Source organism: Alligator mississippiensis, chromosome 5 (genome assembly GCF_030867095.1).
Source record: "Alligator mississippiensis isolate rAllMis1 chromosome 5, rAllMis1, whole genome shotgun sequence".
Taxonomy (NCBI): domain Eukaryota; kingdom Metazoa; phylum Chordata; order Crocodylia; family Alligatoridae; genus Alligator; species Alligator mississippiensis.
The window spans coordinates 82,137,222-82,157,187 of NC_081828.1; the positions used below are offsets into that span (position 1 = coordinate 82,137,222).

General features: G+C 44.3%; 1 long non-coding RNA gene across 2 annotated transcripts in view; it reads right to left on the bottom strand.

Moving 5' to 3' along the window:
- LOC109282547 (uncharacterized) overlaps window positions 1–19,966 on the bottom strand; it is a 132,116-nt gene that overhangs the window by 68,462 nt on the left and 43,688 nt on the right. For both annotated transcript variants that reach the window (XR_009462231.1, XR_002089553.2), the window contains exons 2-4: window positions 4,228–4,269; window positions 3,979–4,102; window positions 3,132–3,192 (exon numbers count right to left, since the gene is read on the bottom strand). This is a non-coding gene — a long non-coding RNA (uncharacterized LOC109282547). The remainder of the gene's footprint in view (window positions 1–3,131; window positions 3,193–3,978; window positions 4,103–4,227; window positions 4,270–19,966) is intronic.

Genomic DNA, 19,966 nt, shown 5'->3' on the forward strand with positions numbered 1-19,966 from the left:
AAGCAAAACCTAAGGAAGTTAAGCAGAACATTAATAAAGAAAGAACTTTATTTTATTTTAAAAATAGCAACAAATTAGATTAATATTTGAATTCACTAGCCAATTGCCTGTCAAGAATGATGGGGGGGAAGGAGGAGGCACAAAGACGGAGCGCCACCACCCAATGCCCTGCACTGCCGCCACTGCCTCTGGCCCCATGGGCCCCTCCGCACCTCACCCAACCACTCCGGCCCCTTGGCCCCCACTGTCATGAGGAGGTGGAGGCGGGGCTACAGAGCTTCCCTTCTAGCCGCACCCCCACCCTCTTGTCCAGTCCCGTTTCCCAACCCCCCCACCCCTCCCCACATTGAGTCTAGGCTCTGGCCCCTCAGTCCCCACTGTCATGGCGCCACTTCTGTCTGTGCAGAGCACTCTGATTGTATCAGTAAACATTGTAATTGGCTGCTGAGACAACCAGAGTGCTAAGAAAGCGTGACAGACACAATACAATACAAAACATATTATAAAAGTGTCTGTCTGTCTGTCTGTCACACTTTCTTCACACTCTGCTTGTCTCTGCAACCAATTACAATGCTTACTGAAACAACCAGAGTGCTCTACACAGAGAAAAAAATATATATACTGTATAATGCTGCTATTTGATTGTAAAACAAGGCGTAGTACTTTGGTAATGTTGTTATAACACCCTTTTTAAAAACACAAGTTCAAAAAGTTTCTATGTAAAACTTTTTTGTAAAAGTAAAATTAAATGTTCATGGGAAATCAGAATAACTTAGTGAGACCTGTCAAATTCATCTTTGTCAAGCCAAAAATGCTGGAAGTGAGCTGAAAGCAGGTTATGGCTTTAAGTGGCCAATAAAGAAACATAAATAATGGATGAGTGATGTTCCATTTAGTCAGTCTTGATATTTTTAAATAACTCTGCAGTCACACCAATTATAATTTTACAGGGATTAAAAAAATACTCAAATGCTGTACTGAATTCAGTGGAATTTAAGCACATCTTAAGATCAGCTTCCATTATTATATCTCAATATAATAATTTTTACAAAGGTCATTAGCATAAAAATATATGCCAATGAGCAAAATAAATAAATAAAAATGAATTAGTGGATTCAGAGATAAAATTTATCTGGGGACAGATTCTCAGAAGAGCTTAGCATCCATTTAGGTACCTGAGAATGAAAGGAACTTCTGGGTCCTGAGCCCTTTTGAAAATATGATTCCATCTGAAGCCACTGATCAATTGTGGAAATCTAATCCAAAGGCCTCTCTACTGCAGCCAGGATTCACAGCCATTCAGTGATGCACAAGTCCTTTTAATTCATTAAAAAGGGCATGCCTCCATTTTCATGTTTCTGGACCTCTTGGTAGAATTGTATATAGCTGAGTAGGGGATATGCTGTCCTGGCCACAAGAGTTGGAAGGAGTCTGGACTGAAGGAATGCTCCAAAGCCTGAATCCAGTTTCCCCATATCCCAGTACCTTTGCCATCAGATTAATCAACCTGAGTTCCTTGACACTGAGTTCATTAACAACACTGAGTTCCTTCCCAGGCCCTGTTCAATATTTACAGGGGAAATGGTGAGATTTCATCAAATCTATGAAGTTGACTTGATAAAGATTTCATCAAGTCAACAATATGCACATAAAATAATTCTTCATGTCATTCACAACCTGCAGATACCACTGCCACACCTATTTTCCCCTTATCTGGCTGAGATCAGCCAGGAATGAGAAAAAGCAGACATAACTAACCTCAAGCAAGACAGAGATTATGTGCTTGTAGCAGAGGGAAACACCTGGAATACCATAGGGTCAAGGTCATCAGTTGAAGATACATGTCCTCAAATGATCAAAACATTCTGGAGCATAGGGTTCTTAAGACTCTTCAGTGACTCCAGAGCATCATTTTAGAGAAAAATATTCAATTATAGCAGTGAATGGACTAGTCAGCATGCTGCACCCCACTTTGCTGCTGACACCCTGGCTTTAGTAACGCATTCCTTTGTCACCTCTGATTCTGACAACAGTCAAATTTAGGCTGGCTTGGAAACATCCATCCTAAAAAACCTGTGGCAGAGCTCAGCAGGCCTTCTGAGGTATTACAAGTTCAAGACCCATAAGCAAAGGCAGCTAAATTTTCAAGGTATCCTTGAAAATATCTAGCTTCTGTATTTACCCCCAAGCCATTTAAGGATCTGTCAACACCAAGCCCTAACTGCCCCAGGAATGAACACTCTCAAAGAAACCTGGCCCCATCTCCATATACCAAACCAAGCAACTTACCAGCAAAGTTGTTGTAGGGGAGCCCCCATTGCCACTCTATCCTGTTTGAGAGTGGAAGGAGGGGATACCCCCCAGAACAGCTTCACTGCTATATATCCAGGTTTGCTGTGTACAGGTAGGAGCTAGTAGGCAGGGTCTACTTAAGAAGTACTGGGGGTATACCTAAAACCTCTTCTTTTCTCTCAGTGAATCTGACTACCTTTCAATAGATCTCCTGACCAGAAACAATAGAATTCTTTGCCACCTGGGTGAGTCTTGTATGCACAGTAAGGAAAGATTTCGCAAGAATGGGATTGACTAAGAACAGTTAAAAATCACAGGGCTTTCCATTGCTGATGGAAAGCTCATTTCCAAAAGCCTGTATTTTCCCATAAACAGAGAGTATATAATTTTAATTACATTAAATTGAAAATAATAAAATCACACATTTCCATTGGGAGAATAATGAAGGAACCCTCTAAACAGATTTTAGCATCTTGTCTGAAAGGCATACCGATGTCACTGGGTTTGGACTAAGATCCTCAGCAGAGCAGGCTATAATAGGACTGAAGCTAATGGCAGCAGGTCAATGGTCTTATACGGGATGATGGGCCCAAAACACTTCTCCAATTACATGATGACCTTTACTTTTTCTTTTCTATATACTTCTAATTACAACATGATTAATAAGATAGGGGCATCATAAAAAGGTTGTCAAAGAACTTAGGAATTAAACTTGTAAAAAGTATGTGACAGAAGGCATCATTTCAATATGAAACTTCTGAAGGGACTAATTAATGAAGTTGTTATATCATTAAAACAGCTGCAGAAGTGGAGTATATAATCCTGGAAGGTAGTCATACCTTTAGCTTGTGAAAAATGCACTAGCCAGGATCCTGGGGATCACAGACTGATGAATCTCACCTCAGTACCAAAAAGAGAAGCAGAGAATGTTATTAATCATCAGGTTATGGTAAATTGCCTAAATTAATACAAGGGTATTTCAGCATGAATTCATGCAGGTAAATTGTATCTTTCTACGTTATTACAGTTCATTAGGAGAGATTTATTTTTCCCTACAAAGGCACTTAAAAAAAACAGGAATTTTAGCTGATGAGAGTGCGTGTGTACAAACTACAGCAAAAGCCCTGTTTTCCAGCATCCCCCAGAAATGGGGGATGCCGGATAACAAAATATGCCAGTTAATTGAGTGGCCCTGGCCGCTGCTTCTCCTGCTGCATCTGGGGCGTCCCTCTGCCCTTCCTGTGGCATTGCCACCCCTCACGTGGACCCTGCGGGCCCTGCAGGACAGGAAGGCGGGCCCCACACAGCCCCGCACAGCCTGTTATGTCCCCGGGCCGTGGGGGCTGAGCAGCACAGGCTGCTTTACTCTGACCCATGGGGCCTCGGAGAAATTGGAAGTGCCACGGTGGGCACTTCTGGTTTCACTTTATCTTACAAGCCGGCATGCCTGTTAGTGGAGCATGCCGGCTTGTAAGATGCCAGAAAACAGAAATTTTACTGGAGTTAGATTTTGAAGAGGTCTTCAATAAATTCACTCGGAAGAGGATAACTACAAAGTAAAGAAACAATGTTCTACCATAAAAGTCACATGCATTCACGCACGCACACACAAAATAATAAAAAAAATCAAAATACTGTAGGATCAAATACAGGGGACAAGAAAGGCATTCTAAAGCTGCTACATACCTGACACCAGTCGAAATTTTGACAGAGCTGCCTTGATGTCTCATTTCTTCAATAGCAGCACAACAGTCCAGGACCACTAAGAGCTTCTCTGGTGGCTCTCTTGCAGCAGTTATCTAATCTTCTCCTGTACAGCAGTAAGACAAATACCACAAAAGAAAGTAGGAGAGAGAATAGGTCAGTGGTACTGTCTTGCAACCTCTCAGCAGCTTCCACAGCTGAGATATCTTCCAGGATAAAAGGGGATATTACCTGGGGGAAGAAGAAGGTAGCTGAGGGAGTAGTAGATGGGACCTACAAGAAAACAATAGAAAGGATTGTAATTGGGGCAAAAGGAGTACCCCAGAAAAGCTTCAAAGTAGAAAGCGGAGAGATGGAGAGCTAAATTATTACACAAAGGTGCTAACAAATGCATGTCCTTGGAAAATACGAGCCATGGTACACATTTCATTAATTAAAGCATGCCTGAGAAATGCGTGCTTGGATTCATGTAAGCAATCATATATGCAACATATGTACTTACATGTACAAATTCCAGTAGTGGTTGAACAAACCCTATTTGGAAGTCCAGTTTTTAATTATGTCTGTGCTTTGCATATTTTGTGAGCATCATTATGGTACTCTTGCAAGTGAAAACACATGCTCAGTAGAGGTGTGCAAAGTTGGCAGTATTCAATTCATATTTGACCCGATTCAGGGGACAATGATTCAATAAGTTGATTTGGATCACCATCCCAATTCAATTTGGTCAGATCTGAATCTGAAAATTCGATTCTGATTCACAGAATCAGCAATTTGGCCATAGACACAACTTTACATGTTTTTTCTATTTACCTCGAGGTACCAAGTGTGGCTCGTGAACGCTGAGATGGTTGGGCAGATGGAGTGTCCTTTGGGAGTGTAGGGGGTTCCCCCACACGCTTGGCGGCGGACCCAGAAGTGAACAGGAAGTACTTCCAGTGCACTTCTCGGTCTGCCACCAAGCGCGCATGGGACCCCCCCACACACACCACCTTGGCTTGGCAATCGGCCACAAGGGAACCCTGGGTGCCACCCCAGACCCAGGTGGCACCAGCTGCCGAGCCAGGGGGCGGGGCGGGCGGTGGTCCCCCACACACTCCCATGGGACGCTCCATCCACCCCACCATCTCAGAGTTCACAAGCCATGCCTGGTACCTTGAGGTACATAGAAAAAAACATAAAGTTGTGTCTATGGCCAAATCTCTCCAAATTGAATGGGAGGCTTCCAATTCAATTCAAAGAGATTAATGGGTCTCGTGATTTGATTCAGATTCAGAGATTCAGCCACCGAATCAGGCTGAACCTCCTCTGAGTCCAATCAGTGACCGAAGCTTCACACAGCCCTAATGCCCAAGGCTGGAGATAGAAAAAATCCTCAAAAGCATCAAGACTGTAAAAGATGATGATACAAAACATTATATCAGTGACGTCAAATTGAATTGAAGAACAGAGTTTGGATCAGCATTTTTTTAACCAGGGTGCTGTGGCACCCTGGGGTGCACTGAGATCCTTTTAAGGATGATGTGGGGTGGTACAAAATGTTAGCACAGTTAGGTTTGCAAACATGATTTACAAGATAAACACAGAAATTTCACATTTAAATCTATAGCTGTGGTCTTTTGAGTACTTTGCAACTAAAAAAATGCCCTATTTTTTTCTTCTTTTTTTTTTTTTTACTACAGAAAAATGAGTGAAAACTAAGAACTACCATGTCCAAGGTGTGCCACAAGCCTATTCAGGGGTGCCTTGAGTCCAAAAAGGGTTAGAACCACTGGTTTAAATAATGCAAGATGTAAATCCACCGTAAGAAGTCAATACTGAGATGTCATGTTCTTTTCTGTCTGACAGTATCACAGATACTGCAGCAGCTGTAGCTGGTTTCCATACAAACATGCCTAAAGACTGGATAAGAATCATAGTTAGAATGTTGTAAAAGAAAGGAAATAAGTTGAGCACCTCCTCAAAAATACCTCCAGAAAGCGAAGTGCAAAAATCTGTATAAAAAACAAAAGACAGAGCAGTAAAGAACAGCATGAGAACAGAAAAAATGAGCTAGAAAGATAACATCACTGAAGAAACTGAATTGGCTGCTCAAAGAGGTGATAGAAAAAGCAGTCCATCAGCTCAACAAAGTCTGGAAATGGTCATGTTGCAGCATCCCATAGGGCCTGCCTAGAATGAACAAGGAACAATTCAACAACAGTAGAAAATGAGAAAATGGCATTATACAGCATGTGTAGATGAAATGGGGGCCCTAAATTGAAGCAGCGAGTTTTTAAAAACACCACTTCAATATAGGGCATTTTAAACCCCCATGTCGTGCACACACCCAAATTTACCTGCCTCTCCAGCAACGGGGAGGGGAGGGCAAGCTGACAGTGGGCAGAGAGGCCCTGGCCTGCAGGGAGAGCTGGTGCTTCCCTTTGTGGCAGCAGCACCACCCCCCACAGGCAGCACCCACCTGCAGGCACCTGGCTTGGGCAGTCCCAGGGGGCACTGCAGCCGCAGAGGGAAGCACAGGTCCCCAGGCAACTCAGGCAGGCAGGCTCCAGGGGGAAAAAAAAAAAGATCTTAGAGCTTGCCTTCCCAGGCTGCTGCCAGGCTGCCTGAATGGGCTTCTTGCAGAGCCCCTGAGCTGCACAGAGCCCGGTGATTTGCTCCATGGCTGTAGCGCAGCAAGCTAGAACTCCTTGGAGGAGTTTTACTTTGCTGCGCCCCAAGTCAGTTAAGACACATTATAATGCCAAATTTGCTACAATGGCTGGAATTACTGTGCTATACACTACCAATGCATGCAAACACCAACACTTTAAAGTGCTACAAAAGCATTTAACCCACTTTAAAGTGATGTGCACACATGCCCCTCATTTTGTCTACATACAGCCATAGTCACAATGCCAAAGAAAGGTGACTTAAATGTTTGGAACAGTTGGTAAGGCATTACACCCCTTTTGTGATAAATAGTTTTCTGCAGGCTCATCTTCAAGCAGAATGAGGGAAGTAGTAGAGGTAAAGTTAAAACAGGAGAAGACGTTGATCTAGAAGTTCCTATGCCAACCATCTCTCACCCTAAGACTAATCATCAGGGAAAGAAAACCAAATTGCAAATAATAATTGTAAGTTTCATAGGGTTCAAAAAAGCATTTGACAGCTCCCATCCACTCTGGAATATTTTGAAGTTTTATGATATGATAGCAAAAATAATTAACAAATATCAAAAGTAAATTAGGTAATAAGGTAGGTATAGACTTCACTGAAAAGTTCCACTAAGTCACTGGTACCAAGCAAGGACACATTGACCTCTATTGCTTGGCACTGCCATAGATTTCATGATGAAAAATAAAAAGCATAGATGTAAGCACTCATTGACAGAGCACTACAAAATTTTTTGTTTTTTTAAATCAAGGATTTTGTTGATGACCCAGCTGTTAAGCAACAGCACAACTAACATGCACGTGATGACCAAAAGACTCTGCACCATCATCAAAAAGACTGTATTGAATCTGTTGTGAAAAAAAATACAAACCTGGCTTATGCCTCTCCAATTCAGTTAAGTGTATAAAGCTGCACCTCTACCTTGACTTCTGCCTGACTTCAGACCAACTACGTCTCTCCATTCTGGAATGTTCAGAAGGAAATAATGTCACAAATTGGCAAGGCAGAATTGCATTCACCAGATTAAAGTAGATTTGGTCATCCAAAACCCTTAAGGCCAGATCCTACTCCACCTGCTAGGCATTTAAGTGGACTTAGGTGCGTAAGCATGGTTCTATTCCACTCTGTTCATTCTAGATAGCAGTAGCCATGTACTATGTACACGCAGTAGCAGTATCAATGCTAGGGATGTTCCTCAAGCTCACAGATTGCCTATCAAATGATGGGGCCGGTTTGACAAGATCTCCATGAGGGTGGCATGGCTTATATGCCAGAGCTGTTCATCTCATGTCCTTAGGACTATGCTTTAAAATGTGTACAGTGACATATATATATAGAAGTTCATCAGTTACAGGAGCAGCACTGTCACCAGGGAACCTGGAATGCATGTCTACCATCTCTACTATAAACATACACACACTTACATCTAACCTCTTTCCTGCCAAGGGCAGGGGGTTGGACACGATGATCCTTTGTGGTCTCTTCTGACTCTACAATCTATGAATACACACACACACACACACACACACACACACACACACACACACACACACACACACACACTTACAGTCATTGCTCATCTGCTTGAGCCAGGAGGCTTCCCTACACAGTTTGCAGGTGGTCCCACAGAAAGCCACCTCTATGGTGTTGTGCAGGGTGTTCACTAGTGGAGTGGAACATCTTGAGGAAGTGCCTTTCCAGGGCCTCAGTCATGATGTCCAGTGCTGCCACACCATGACCTATTAGCTGGCAAATGAGCTGGACAAGGACTTAAAAGCATGCCCGAATTAGTTCATGGTTCTTCTCAAGTAGGCCAAAAGGGAAAGCGTCTCCCCATTACTACTTGACCAGCGGTAGCAGGGAGAAGAGATAGTAGACATGCACTCCAGGCTCCCTGGTGACAGTGGTGCTTCTGTAACTGATGAGCTCTCCCAAGGCTCTCTCTAACCATGTTCACAATGGCAGCAAGCACCTAGCACAAGCTGGTGGGGCAGGTGGCCAACGGGCTCTCTCTGCACTAGGCAGTTCTCACATTCTCAAGAACCTCTGGAGTCTCAGGCTTGAGAGGCTCCAACATCCGAACTGCAGAACTTCACCACAGCATTGTCTCAGGGCCATTTTCAAGCTTTTCAAATGGAAAGGGCAGGGACAGTGTAGAATAGCATGACATTGAAGTAAAGTTTAAGTGCTTCATATAGGATCAGGGGTTTAGGTTGTAGCCGTGTTGGTCTAAGGATATAGGCAGACAAGTTTCCTTGGGTGAATTTGATATCTTTTATTAGACCAACCCAAATGGTTGGAGAATAGTTATTAAGCAAGCTTTCGGGTTCAAAAACCCTTCGTCAGGCTAAGGAAGCTTCAGCAGTTGCTGTGTGCTCTTCCTGGATGGAATGAAAAGTAAAGAAGCCAGGGGCTGGGCTGGGCTGGGCTGGGCTGGGCTGGGCTGGGCTGGGGAGTCAGTTGCCAGGCAGATTGTAATGTATCAAAAATCCAATGTCTATGTTTAGTCCATGATCTCTAGTATCCAGGAGGTTGATGAAATGGAGCTCGTAGGCTCGTCTCTGGGAAGTGTTGTGTAAGTTTCCCTTGAGGATCAGGACTGAGAGATTGGAGAAAGAGTGGCCCTCCTGTGAGAAATGTGCCCCCACCGGTAATTGGGTGTTTCTGTCTTTGATGGATTTCCGGTGTGTGTTCATTCTGGTGCGCAGTTGTTGTCTGGTCTCTCCTATATATCTTCCATCAGGGCATTTGGTGCATTGGATGAGGTATACTACATTCCTGGAGGTGCAGCTGTAAGATCCTGGGATGCTGATGGCTCTGTTGTGGGGTGTAGTAATAGTGGAGGTGGTGGAGATGTGGGGGCAGGTTTTGCATTTCTTGTCATGGCACGGTCTGGATCCTTTTGGTGTGTTCTGGGCTTGAGGAAGTTTGCTTCTGGTGATGGGGTTGGCGAGGTTTGGTGCTTGTCTGAAGGCTAGGATGGGTGGCTCTGGGAAGATCTTTTTAAGAATAGGGTCTTTTTCTAATATGGGTTGCAATTTTTTGAGGATTTTCCGTATAGGTTCAAGGGATGGGTGATAGGTTATAACCAGCGGTGTGCGATTTGTGGGTGTTTTTCTTCTGTACTGCAGCAGTTCTTCACGTGGTATCCAGGTGGCTCTTTCAAACGTGCGATCTACCTCTCTGGAGGAGTGTCCTTGCTGGGTGAAAGCCTTTTTAAGATTGGTGAGGTGGCAATCCCGGGTGTTCTCTTCAGTACAGATGCGGTGGTATCTGAGGGCTTGGCTGTATATCACAGCTTTTTTGGTGTGTTTCGGGTGATTGCTGGTTCTGTGCAGATATGTATGTTGGTCTGTGGGTTTCTTGTATACTGTGGTCTGTATTTTACCCTTCTGGATACTGATCCTTGTGTCTAAAAAGGGGATGTTGGTGTTGGAGTATTCTAAAGAAAGTCGGATGGAGGGATGGTGACTGTTGAATTTCTGGTGGAACTCAATTAGAGATTCCAGGTTCTCACTCCAAATGATGAAGATGTCATCGATATATCGTAAGTACAGCAAGGGTTTGATGGTGCAGTTCTTGAGGAAGTCTTCTTCCAGGTGGCTCATAAAAAGGTTGGCATACTGTGGGGCCATTTTAGTGCCCATAGCTGTTCCCATCATCTGGAGGAAGTGTTGATTATTAAAAGTGAAATTGTTGTGTGTGAGGATGAAGTGTATAAGCTCAGTGATATCTTTGGGTCTGTATTCTGGGTTGTAATCTTGTTCCTGTAGATATGTAAGGCAGGCATGGATGCCATCCTGGTGTGGGATGTTGGTGTATAGGCTGGTAACGTCCATGGTGGCTAGGAGTGTGTTGCTGGGAAGGTGGTCTATGTTTTTAAGTTTCCGTAGCAAGTCTGTGGTGTCTTGGACAAAACTTGCTCTGTGGTGACAAGCGGTTTTAGGACGGATTCAACAAAACCTGATATTTCCTCAGTTAGGGTCCCATGGTTGGATACGATAGATCTGCCAGGGTTCCCTTGTTTGTGGATTTTAGGGAGCATGTAAAAAGTCCCTGGGTTAGGTAGTGGGGGGATCAAGGCCTGTAGTTTTTCTTGTAATCTTGGTGGAAATGATTTGATGGTATTGTTGAGTTTTTTGATGAAAAGGGGAGTAGGATCTTCTTGTAGTTCTTTGTAGTAGGTGGTGTCAGAGAGCTGTCTGTTGACTTCCTTTATGTAATCCTCACGGTTTAGGATGACTATGGCTCCTCCTTTATCTGCTGGTTTTATTACTATTTGGTGGTTAGATCTTAGAGATTCTATGGCCTTTTTCTCTGGCAGAGAGAGGTTGTTGTGGTGGCACATGTTGCTGATTATTTCATTGTTCATTCTTCCCCTGAAGTAGTCAATGTAGCGGTCAAGGTTAGGGTTTTGTCCATTGCAAGATGTCCAATCTGATGTTTTTTGGCATTGATCTTTTCTTGAATGTTGTCAGAGGATGAGTTGTTGTTGGGAGTGGGTTCAGTTTGGTCATGGAAATATTCTTTGAGGCGCAGGCGTCGGAAGAATTCTTCTAGTTCTCCACATTGAAGTATTTTATTAGGGTATTTTTCTGGACAGAAATTTAGGCCTTTAGAAAGGACAGATTTTACAGTTTTGGTAAGCATGTGTGTGGAGAGATTGATAATATTTGTGGGTTGGTTGCTGCTTGCAGTTTCATCAAGTCTGAGGTTGGAAGGTCGTAAGGTGTTGGTGTTGTTCCTCTGATGGTTGTTTTGTGGCTGGGGAGCTTGTTCTTGGAGTAATTTGTTCCATTTCTTCTTTTTATGTAGGATGAATGCTGTAGAAAGTTTTTCGTAGTCTCTTTGTATCCACTGTATATTGTCAGAGAACATGCATGGATTTCTATCTTTTAAGTTGTTGTAGTGTATGACGATTTCCTTCCTGAGTTGGTCTCTTTTGGAGTAGAGTAGGTGAAGTAGATGATTTCTAATTTTCTCTGAAGTTCTTCTGCATAGCTGTGCAGCATATTTGGAGTCGTGTGTAGTAGTCAGGGGATTGTAGATGTTTAGTCCTCGGGGAATTAAATTGTGTTTCTTGCAAAGGCTTAGAAAATATATGTCGCTATTGAGTCATATAGGATCAGGATTTGAAGCACTTCAAAAGAACATCTGTCCATATCTTGTGCATGCTAGGGACTTTTGCTAAGCAGGAATGGTGTGAAGACTATTTTTTTTGCCTCTTCCCTCATCTGAGAGTTATTAGGAGGTGGGGCTATCCCTGGCATAAAAGCCACACTCCTGTGACCACTGGGAACTACTGACCAGGGCAGTTTGATGCAGTGGTTCTGAGTCTGTTTTCCTTATTTTTTTTTCCTAGAATTTTCTGACCACATATCCAACCAACCATATGCTATTACATTGGCAGACTGTCTCCTCTGATTTGACTTATGGCATGTCATAGGGTGTTCTTAGTTTTTCCAAGAAAAAATAACACCCATCTCTGAGATGTCTAAAAATGAAGCCAGAATGTCCCCATGGCCACAGTCTTATTGGGCAGCTAGAGGAGCATGCAAACCAGGTAGACCAGAAGGAACTCTCTATTAAGCTGAGGAGGGATGCATTCTGGGACTTGACTCAGAAGACATGCAAAGAGCAGCCCAACATAGCCTCATTCATGCCTAAGCAAGGTCTGACAGCACAGGAGAGCTTTAAATGAAGACAATTATTTGTCTGTTAGCACTTATGCTATGTATGCATATGAAACGCACATTTTTGGTGCCCTAGTAAGATTTTTCTGCAACAATGCCTTTCTTGCTCTTCAGATTGATCTCTCGTATGGTGCTTGACAGCATTTGTAAGTCACTAGTGTAATAAAACAAGTAGCAGTAACAGAAATTCATCTGGAAAAAAATAGGCAGTAGGAGCTGCAGTATATGGTATTTACAAATGCAGGAACCTAACTCTGTTCTCCCAGTGAGCAGACATGGATGACGCCATGAGGAGACCTGCATCAGGGAGGTCAACTTGCAGCTTTGGACCTGGTGTTACGAGACAGGCTTTGGCTTTTTGGACCACGACCCATACTTCCGAACAGGAGACATGCTCAGGTGAGATGGGCTTCATCTCTCCCTCAAAGGTAAGTGTGTGTTCTCTTTCAGGTTGGCTGATCTCCTCTGGTGGGCTTTAAACTAGGTTCATTGGGGGAAGGGGAGAACAAGGACGGAGGGATCCACGGAACACTGAACCATGAGATACCCACAAGATCACCCCAGGTAAGTATCAAAGAACCTTTTAGACAGCAGTATAAGAGGGTTCCAGGGGCAGCCAGGGGAATTAAGTGTATATATACAAATACCAGAAGCATGGGAAACAAGCAGGAAGATCTAGAAATCTTGCTTGCGAGCAATAATTTTGACCTAGTGGGACTAACTGAAACCTGGTGGGATGCTACTCATGACTGGGTGGTAGGAATAGAGGACTATAGGTTTTACAGGAGAGATTGAGGAGGGGAAAAAGGAGGGGGTGTCACTCTCTATATTAAAGAACAGTACACATTTTCCCTAATCAAACTGGGATCAGAGAATGAACAAGCAGAGACTCTGTGGGTTAAGATCCAAGGGGGTCAGGGGGGAAAGGGACCTGGTGGTGGGGGTCTACTACAGGCCTCCACACCAAGAGGATGAGGTAGACAGGGCATTTTCCAGGCAGCTGTCAGAGGCTGTGCGGTCTAGAGATATGGTAGTCATGGGGGACCTTAATTACCCAGACATATGCTGGGAGGAACAGTCAGCTAGATCTAACCACTCACACAGGTTCTTAACCTGTATTCAGGACCTCCACCTAACACAGAAGGTAAGGAGTCCCACCAGGGGTAACGCCTTGCTCAACTTGGTGTTGGCCACAGGGGATGACCTGGTGGGGGACCTGTAGATTAAAAGCAACCTAGGAGACAGTGATCACCAAATGATAAAATTCACTATCCAGAGAAGGGCGGGCACTATACCTAGCAGGACACAGATGCTGAACTTTAAAAAGGCTGACTTTAATAGGCTCAGGGGATTGGTTAGCAGGGTACTAGGAACAAAGAGTCTGGATGCTTTGGGGGTCCAGGATGGGTGGTCATTCCTCAAGGATACCATTCTTTGGGCTCACAGTGAGACAATCCTATGGCAGAAGAAAGGGAGCAAAGGGGCAAGGAAGCCCCTTTGGCTAACCAGGGACATCCAAGATACCTTAAGTGCAAAAAAAAAGCATACAGAAAGTGGAAGCAGGGAGCAGCCAGCAAGGAGGAGTACACTTTCTTGGCCTGCACCTGCAGGGAGTCAGGAAGGCCAAGGCAGTTCTAGAACTCAGGCTAGCAGCAGGGATTAAGGACAATAAGAAGTCCTTCTTTAGGTATGTTGGGAGCAAAAACAGGGTGCAGGGTAGCATAGGACCGCTATAGGACAGGCAGGGGGGCTTAGTGATGGATAGCAGGGACAAGGCAGAGCTCTTCAATGAGTTTTTTTGCCTCTGTCTTCTTAAATAGAAACCTAGACGAACCCTCAATATGCGTCATGGACACAAACAATGGGAACATCAGCTGACCAACAGTCAGTGCCAACATGGTAAAAGGACACTTGGAGGGACTGGATGTGTTCAAATCACCAGGACCGGAGGGACTCCACCCACAGGCAATGAAGGAATTAGCGAGTGTCATGGCCGAACCACTAGCAAGGATATATGAGCAGTCATGGTGCTCGGGTCAGGTCCCAGAGGCTTGGAAGAGGGCCAATGTCATCCCAATCTTTAAAAAGGGAAGGAAGGAGGATCTGGGGAACTATAGACCAGTCAGTCTTACCTCTATCCCTGGGAAAATCCTTGAAAAAATTATCAAGGAACACATCTGTGGGAGCTCGCTGGCTAATGTAATGCAGAGGGGTAACCAACATGGGTTTATAGCAGGCAGCTCCTGCCTGACTAACCTAGTTTCTTTTTACGACAAGGCCACCAAATGTTTAGATGCAGGAGTTGAGGTGGATGTTCTCCATCTGGACTTCAAGAAGGCCTTTGACACGGTATCCCATACCATCCTTATAAAATAAGCTGAGGAGATTTGCCTTGGATGGCTATATGGTAGACAGGGTAGCAAACTGGCTGAAGAGTCACACTCAGATAGTGGCAGTGGATAGGTTGGTGTCAGCCTGGAAAGATGTATGCAGCGGAGTCCCTCAGGCCTCAGTTCTGGGGCCGGTGCTGTTCAACATCTTCATCAGTGATCTGGATGAAAGGGTGGGAAGCACCCTGTCCACATTCATGGATAACACAAAAATATGGGGTGAAGCTAACACCCTGGAGAGGAAAAACCAGGTCCAGGCTGACTAGACAGGTTGGGGAAGTGGGCAGAGAGCAACAGGATGCAATTCAATATGGACAAGTGCAAGGTGCTGCATCTAGGGAGAAAGAACTGCCACCATACCTATAGGCTGGAGAGCGACCTTCTCAGCACCACTGAAGCAGAAAGAGATCTTGGAGTCACTGTTGACTCCAGGATGAACATGAGTCGTCAATGTGACGAAGTAATCGGCAGAGCTAATCGCAGCTCGTTGTGCATCCATAGGTGCTTCACAAACAGGTCCAGGGAGGCGATTCTCCTTCTCTACGTGGCACTGGTCAGGCCACAGCTGGAATATTGTGTCCAGTTCTGGATGCCGCAGTTCAAGCGGGATGTGGACAACCTGGAGAGGGTCCAAAGAAGAGCCATTTGTCTGATTGGAGGCCTGCAGGGAAGGCCCTACAAGGAAAAGCTAAGGAGCCTTAACATCTTCAGCCTCTCCAAGAGAAGGCTGAGAGGGGACCTTGTGGGGGCGTACAAATTCATAAAGGGAGAGCAACATGAAGTAGATGACCATCTGTTTACCAGGGCACCCCCTGGAACAACAAGGAACAATGGCCATAAGCTACTGGAGAGTAGGTTTAGATTGGACATTAGAAAAAAGTTCTTAACAGTCAGGGTTGCCAGGATCTAGAATGGGCTTCCAAGGGAGGTGGTGCTCTCCCCAATCCTTGGGGGTCTTTCAAGAGGAAACTGGACAGGCACCTGGATGGGATCACATGATCCCAGGTTTGGTGACCATTTTCTTGCCTGCTGGGGCAGGGGGTTGGACTAGATGGTCCACTGAGGTCCCTTCCAACCCTAGAATTTATGAAACTCTTAAGAAAGGGTATCAGCAGAATCAGTGCTGTTAGAACAGGGATTCAACTTTAGCTCAGCATGTAAACCCTTTCAGATGCAAAATGTACAGTGGACGGTATGCTTGCTGGATTCAATTTAATCTAAATAAATATATATAATACCCATTCAGTTATCTTCCTCTATTTTGCACTATGTACATTCGTCCCCACTAGGCTTTGGCAATGTATTATTTGTGCTTATTCATATTTAATTTAACCTTTATATAATGCAATGTAGCACTGCATATGAGGCAAGATAAATAGGTGTCCTGTCTAGCATGTTATTTATAAACAGGTTTAAACTGATTTACATGTGTATAGTCTCACTGAATTCAAAGGGCCTACCCACTTGTTTAAAGTTAAGCATGCACATAAGTATTTATGGAGACCATTTAAGAGACTCCTATTGGATGGAGACGAAGAAAACAAGGCAATACAAAATCCTTAAATTCTAGGGATAGAAGGATTCTATGGTGCTAGTTATTCTACAGCAAACCTATAAATCATTTTCATTATACCTCTTCCAATATATTGTGGGGTGTTGTTGTTTTTTTTTAATTAATTTTCATATATTTAATTTGTATTAATTTTTAAAATTGCAAATAGAAGAAAAATGAATAAACCATAAAATTGTAAGCAATAATATAACATATTAACATCATTCTCTCAAACACAGCCTGGAATAAGACACACACCTTGCAGGCAGAGTAAAGAAAAAAAAAGAGGTCTTTCCTTGTATTGAGTAACTGAGTAGCAGCAGTTAAAGCAGTGAGCCTGCTCACTGTTCTGCTCCCTGTGGATTGCATGCAGACTTTACTTTTGCTTTCACCCAATAAGCAGGAGAAACTGTTTTTACTATATTTCCTTACATATAAATATGCACTCCAATTTCTAGAAGCTGGTTTTTGAAAAAAGGGTATGTGTTGTATGTCAGAAAAGATGGTAATATGGGGGAAAATACATGTTTGGCACATCTACACTTGCATTAATGCACTGTAGGTACTGTGCATTAAGCTTAGTACCTGTTATTACAGGTACTAACTGAATGCGCAGTAACCAATGCTATTGTGCAGTAGCACCAGCACATGCCTTTTTAGTGACACTACTGCACAGTAAACTAGTTCTACTGTGCATTAGTGCAATAGCATGGCTTTTGCTGTGACATTCTAATGTGCAGTAGAAGTAATTTAAAGTGAATTTAGCCCCTCATGTAGATGTGCCCAGTGTTACCCAGAGTCTATGTACCTGGAGAAAAATTTTCCTAAAGAGTACAAGTGTACAGAGACTTAACAATGGTTGTTATGGTGGTTAAGTGTATGGCCAGTGTAAGCAAGAAGAGAATGAGATGCCACATACATTGCACTGTGACTTCCTTCCTGTGTGAGATACATACTGTGTCATAATCCATGCGAAGAGCTGCCCTAAAATAATACTAAGGCTGCTGAGTATTAAGGATTTAGGAAAAACTAATATTAAAGTTGCCTCTATAACCTTCAGTCAGCCTCTTTGTCTATGTGCATTATGATAGAAATTATGTATGTGTATGGACACCATCATAATAGTATGTGAGTAACAATCTTCCCAGTAAGATGCGGGGAGATATTTATTATATTCATGTAGGCATCCAAACCAGAAGAACAGGAAGATTAAGATCTGAAAGTCAGTCAAAAGACACCAGTTTTGAGTGCCCAATTCGAAATCTTTAGGGCTTAATTTTTGAGAGTACGTGTACGTTTTATGTAGCACTTTAGATACCCACAGCACCAGTCCCACCAACTTCAGCACTTCTGCAAGTCAGACAGCAGTCAAATGCAGTGCATTATCCTCTGGGGAAGGTTTTGGGTAAGTGGTTTGCCTAACATCATACAGGAATTTAGCAATAGAGCCAGCAACAGAATCCAGTTCACCAGGGCAGTATTCAACTGCTTTACCTATGAGATCATCCTTTCCCTTCCCGCAGTCTCATGCCTTGTTTACCACACATCTTCCCACTCCCAAAGCAGAGGAGACAAGGTCCTACAATAAACAGCCTCCTTCATGGTACAGTCCTGCTACTTCCCCAGAACATCGTCCATTATATCCACTGAATGGGGCAGTGGCCTTGTAAGAAAACAACATGTAAATGAACGATCCTAATTTTCTCTGTATTCTACTCAGATGACTCCCGTCTTCATCTTGCCTGGGACCAAGACAGTGTTCAGTGAATGCACAAAAAAGACAGTTTCAGCCTCACCCTATTCTAGATAATTGTAGGGTAAGTCCAACTTCACATCTGGAGCCCTGAGCTCTGTAGGAAATGGTCCGTGGGGACATGTAACAGGGTTAATTGCCAGGGGTGGCCATAAAGCCCCTGGAGTTCCCTTAGCCCTTATCCACTTTGCCCTCTTTGGGCAGTAACCCCTTCATTTGCCCATCATGCCTTGATGCATCTAACTTCAAGATAAAGGGAGGCTGCAACAGGGCTTCCCAAGCCTGATCTTATGCTTGTGACCATAGGCACCTGTGGTCATTGCCTTAAGGGACAATTATGTGGCTCCAACCTCCCCTCTATACAATGCCTATGCCTCACAGATGGTAGTCCTTCCTGATCTCACATGCCTGTCCTAACCTACAAGCTCCCAGCCCCGGTCCTTGCCTTTCTTGGGCTACAGGCTTCTTGGCCCCCTTTGGTCTCAAGCTGTGGCCCTGGGTCTTTGGCCCCTCTCTCTGGGCCCTGGCATCACTCCTGGGCCAGGTGAGACTCCTGGGCTCCTATGGTCCTGCTGGTCTCCTTAGCCTTCAGCCCCTCTCTGGGCCCTAGCCCTGCCTCTAGGCCAGCAAGACCTTTGGGCTCCTTGGGCCTGCTGATGCTCACTCCTCCTGGGCTCCAAATCACTTGGCCCTCCAACCCTGCTGACACAAGTCCCCCTGTGCACTCTGGGCCCTCTGGCCTCACTCTCTGGGCTCTGATCTTGTTCCCAAGGCCTTGCTTACACTCACCCTTCTCTGGGCACTTCCATCTCTGCCCATGCCAGACTTCAGGACTCAGGCGATCTGTACTAAGCCCTTCCTGGGCTCATGATCTCTCTGTGGGCCCTAGGTCCTCTATTCCTCTGGCCCCTCTCTCTCCTTCTGGGCCAGTTGGCACTTCTTTACCTCCCCTTAGTCCTATCTGCAAACTGCCAGTGCTTACCCCAGCTCAGATGTTAAGGTGGCAGCCTGGATGTAGCCCTGCTGCTCAGCAGCTCCTCACCCTGCAGTTCTCAGGGCTGGACCCTTTGACCAGCAAAGGCTTATATACCTCAAACCCAGCCACTCCCTAATCTGCTTCTGACACCTGCAATCTGCTTTCCAAAGCAGCCTGTTCTCTTAAAGAACAGACAGACCAAGCGTCCCATTACAGGATGATGGTACATGTGCAGCCTGCTCATACACAAAATCCTCCATGATTTTGGCTGATGTACAAACTGAAATTTTTCTGCTTAACTAATGACCCAAAAGAGGACTGCTATCTACCAAAACAAATAAGTTGGTAGAATAGGGCATACAATAGCTATTCTAGCACTATATACAAAATTAAATCTGGTATATTAAATCATGGAGTTTACTATTATGTCTCAACAAGAAAATGCGTTGTATATCTACATTACTTTATTGGAGCAATAAGTGGGGGCTTAACCACCTGGTCCCAAGCCTATAGCAATGCATAGGATTCTTCCATCCTAAGTGCAAGACTTGGCACTTCTTGTTGACCATCATGAGATTTATTTTGGTTCAATCCTCCAATTTGTCTAGGTCACTCTGAATCCTAGCCCCATCCTTTAGTGCATCTACTACCCCCCATCAGCTTGGTGTCATCTGCAAGCTTGCTGAGGATGTAATCCATCCCATCTTCCAGATAGTGAAGATGTTTAACAAAACCAGCCCCAAGACCAACCCCTGAGGCACTCCACTTGATACCAGCTGCCAGCTAGACTTCAAGCCATTGGTCACCTGTTGAGCCCAATGATCCATCCAGCTTTCTATCTACCTTATAGTCCATTCATCCAACCCATGTTTCCTTATCTTGCTTGCAAGAATGCTGTGAAAGACCACATCAAAAGCCTTGCTAAAGTCAAGGCATATCATGTCCACTGCT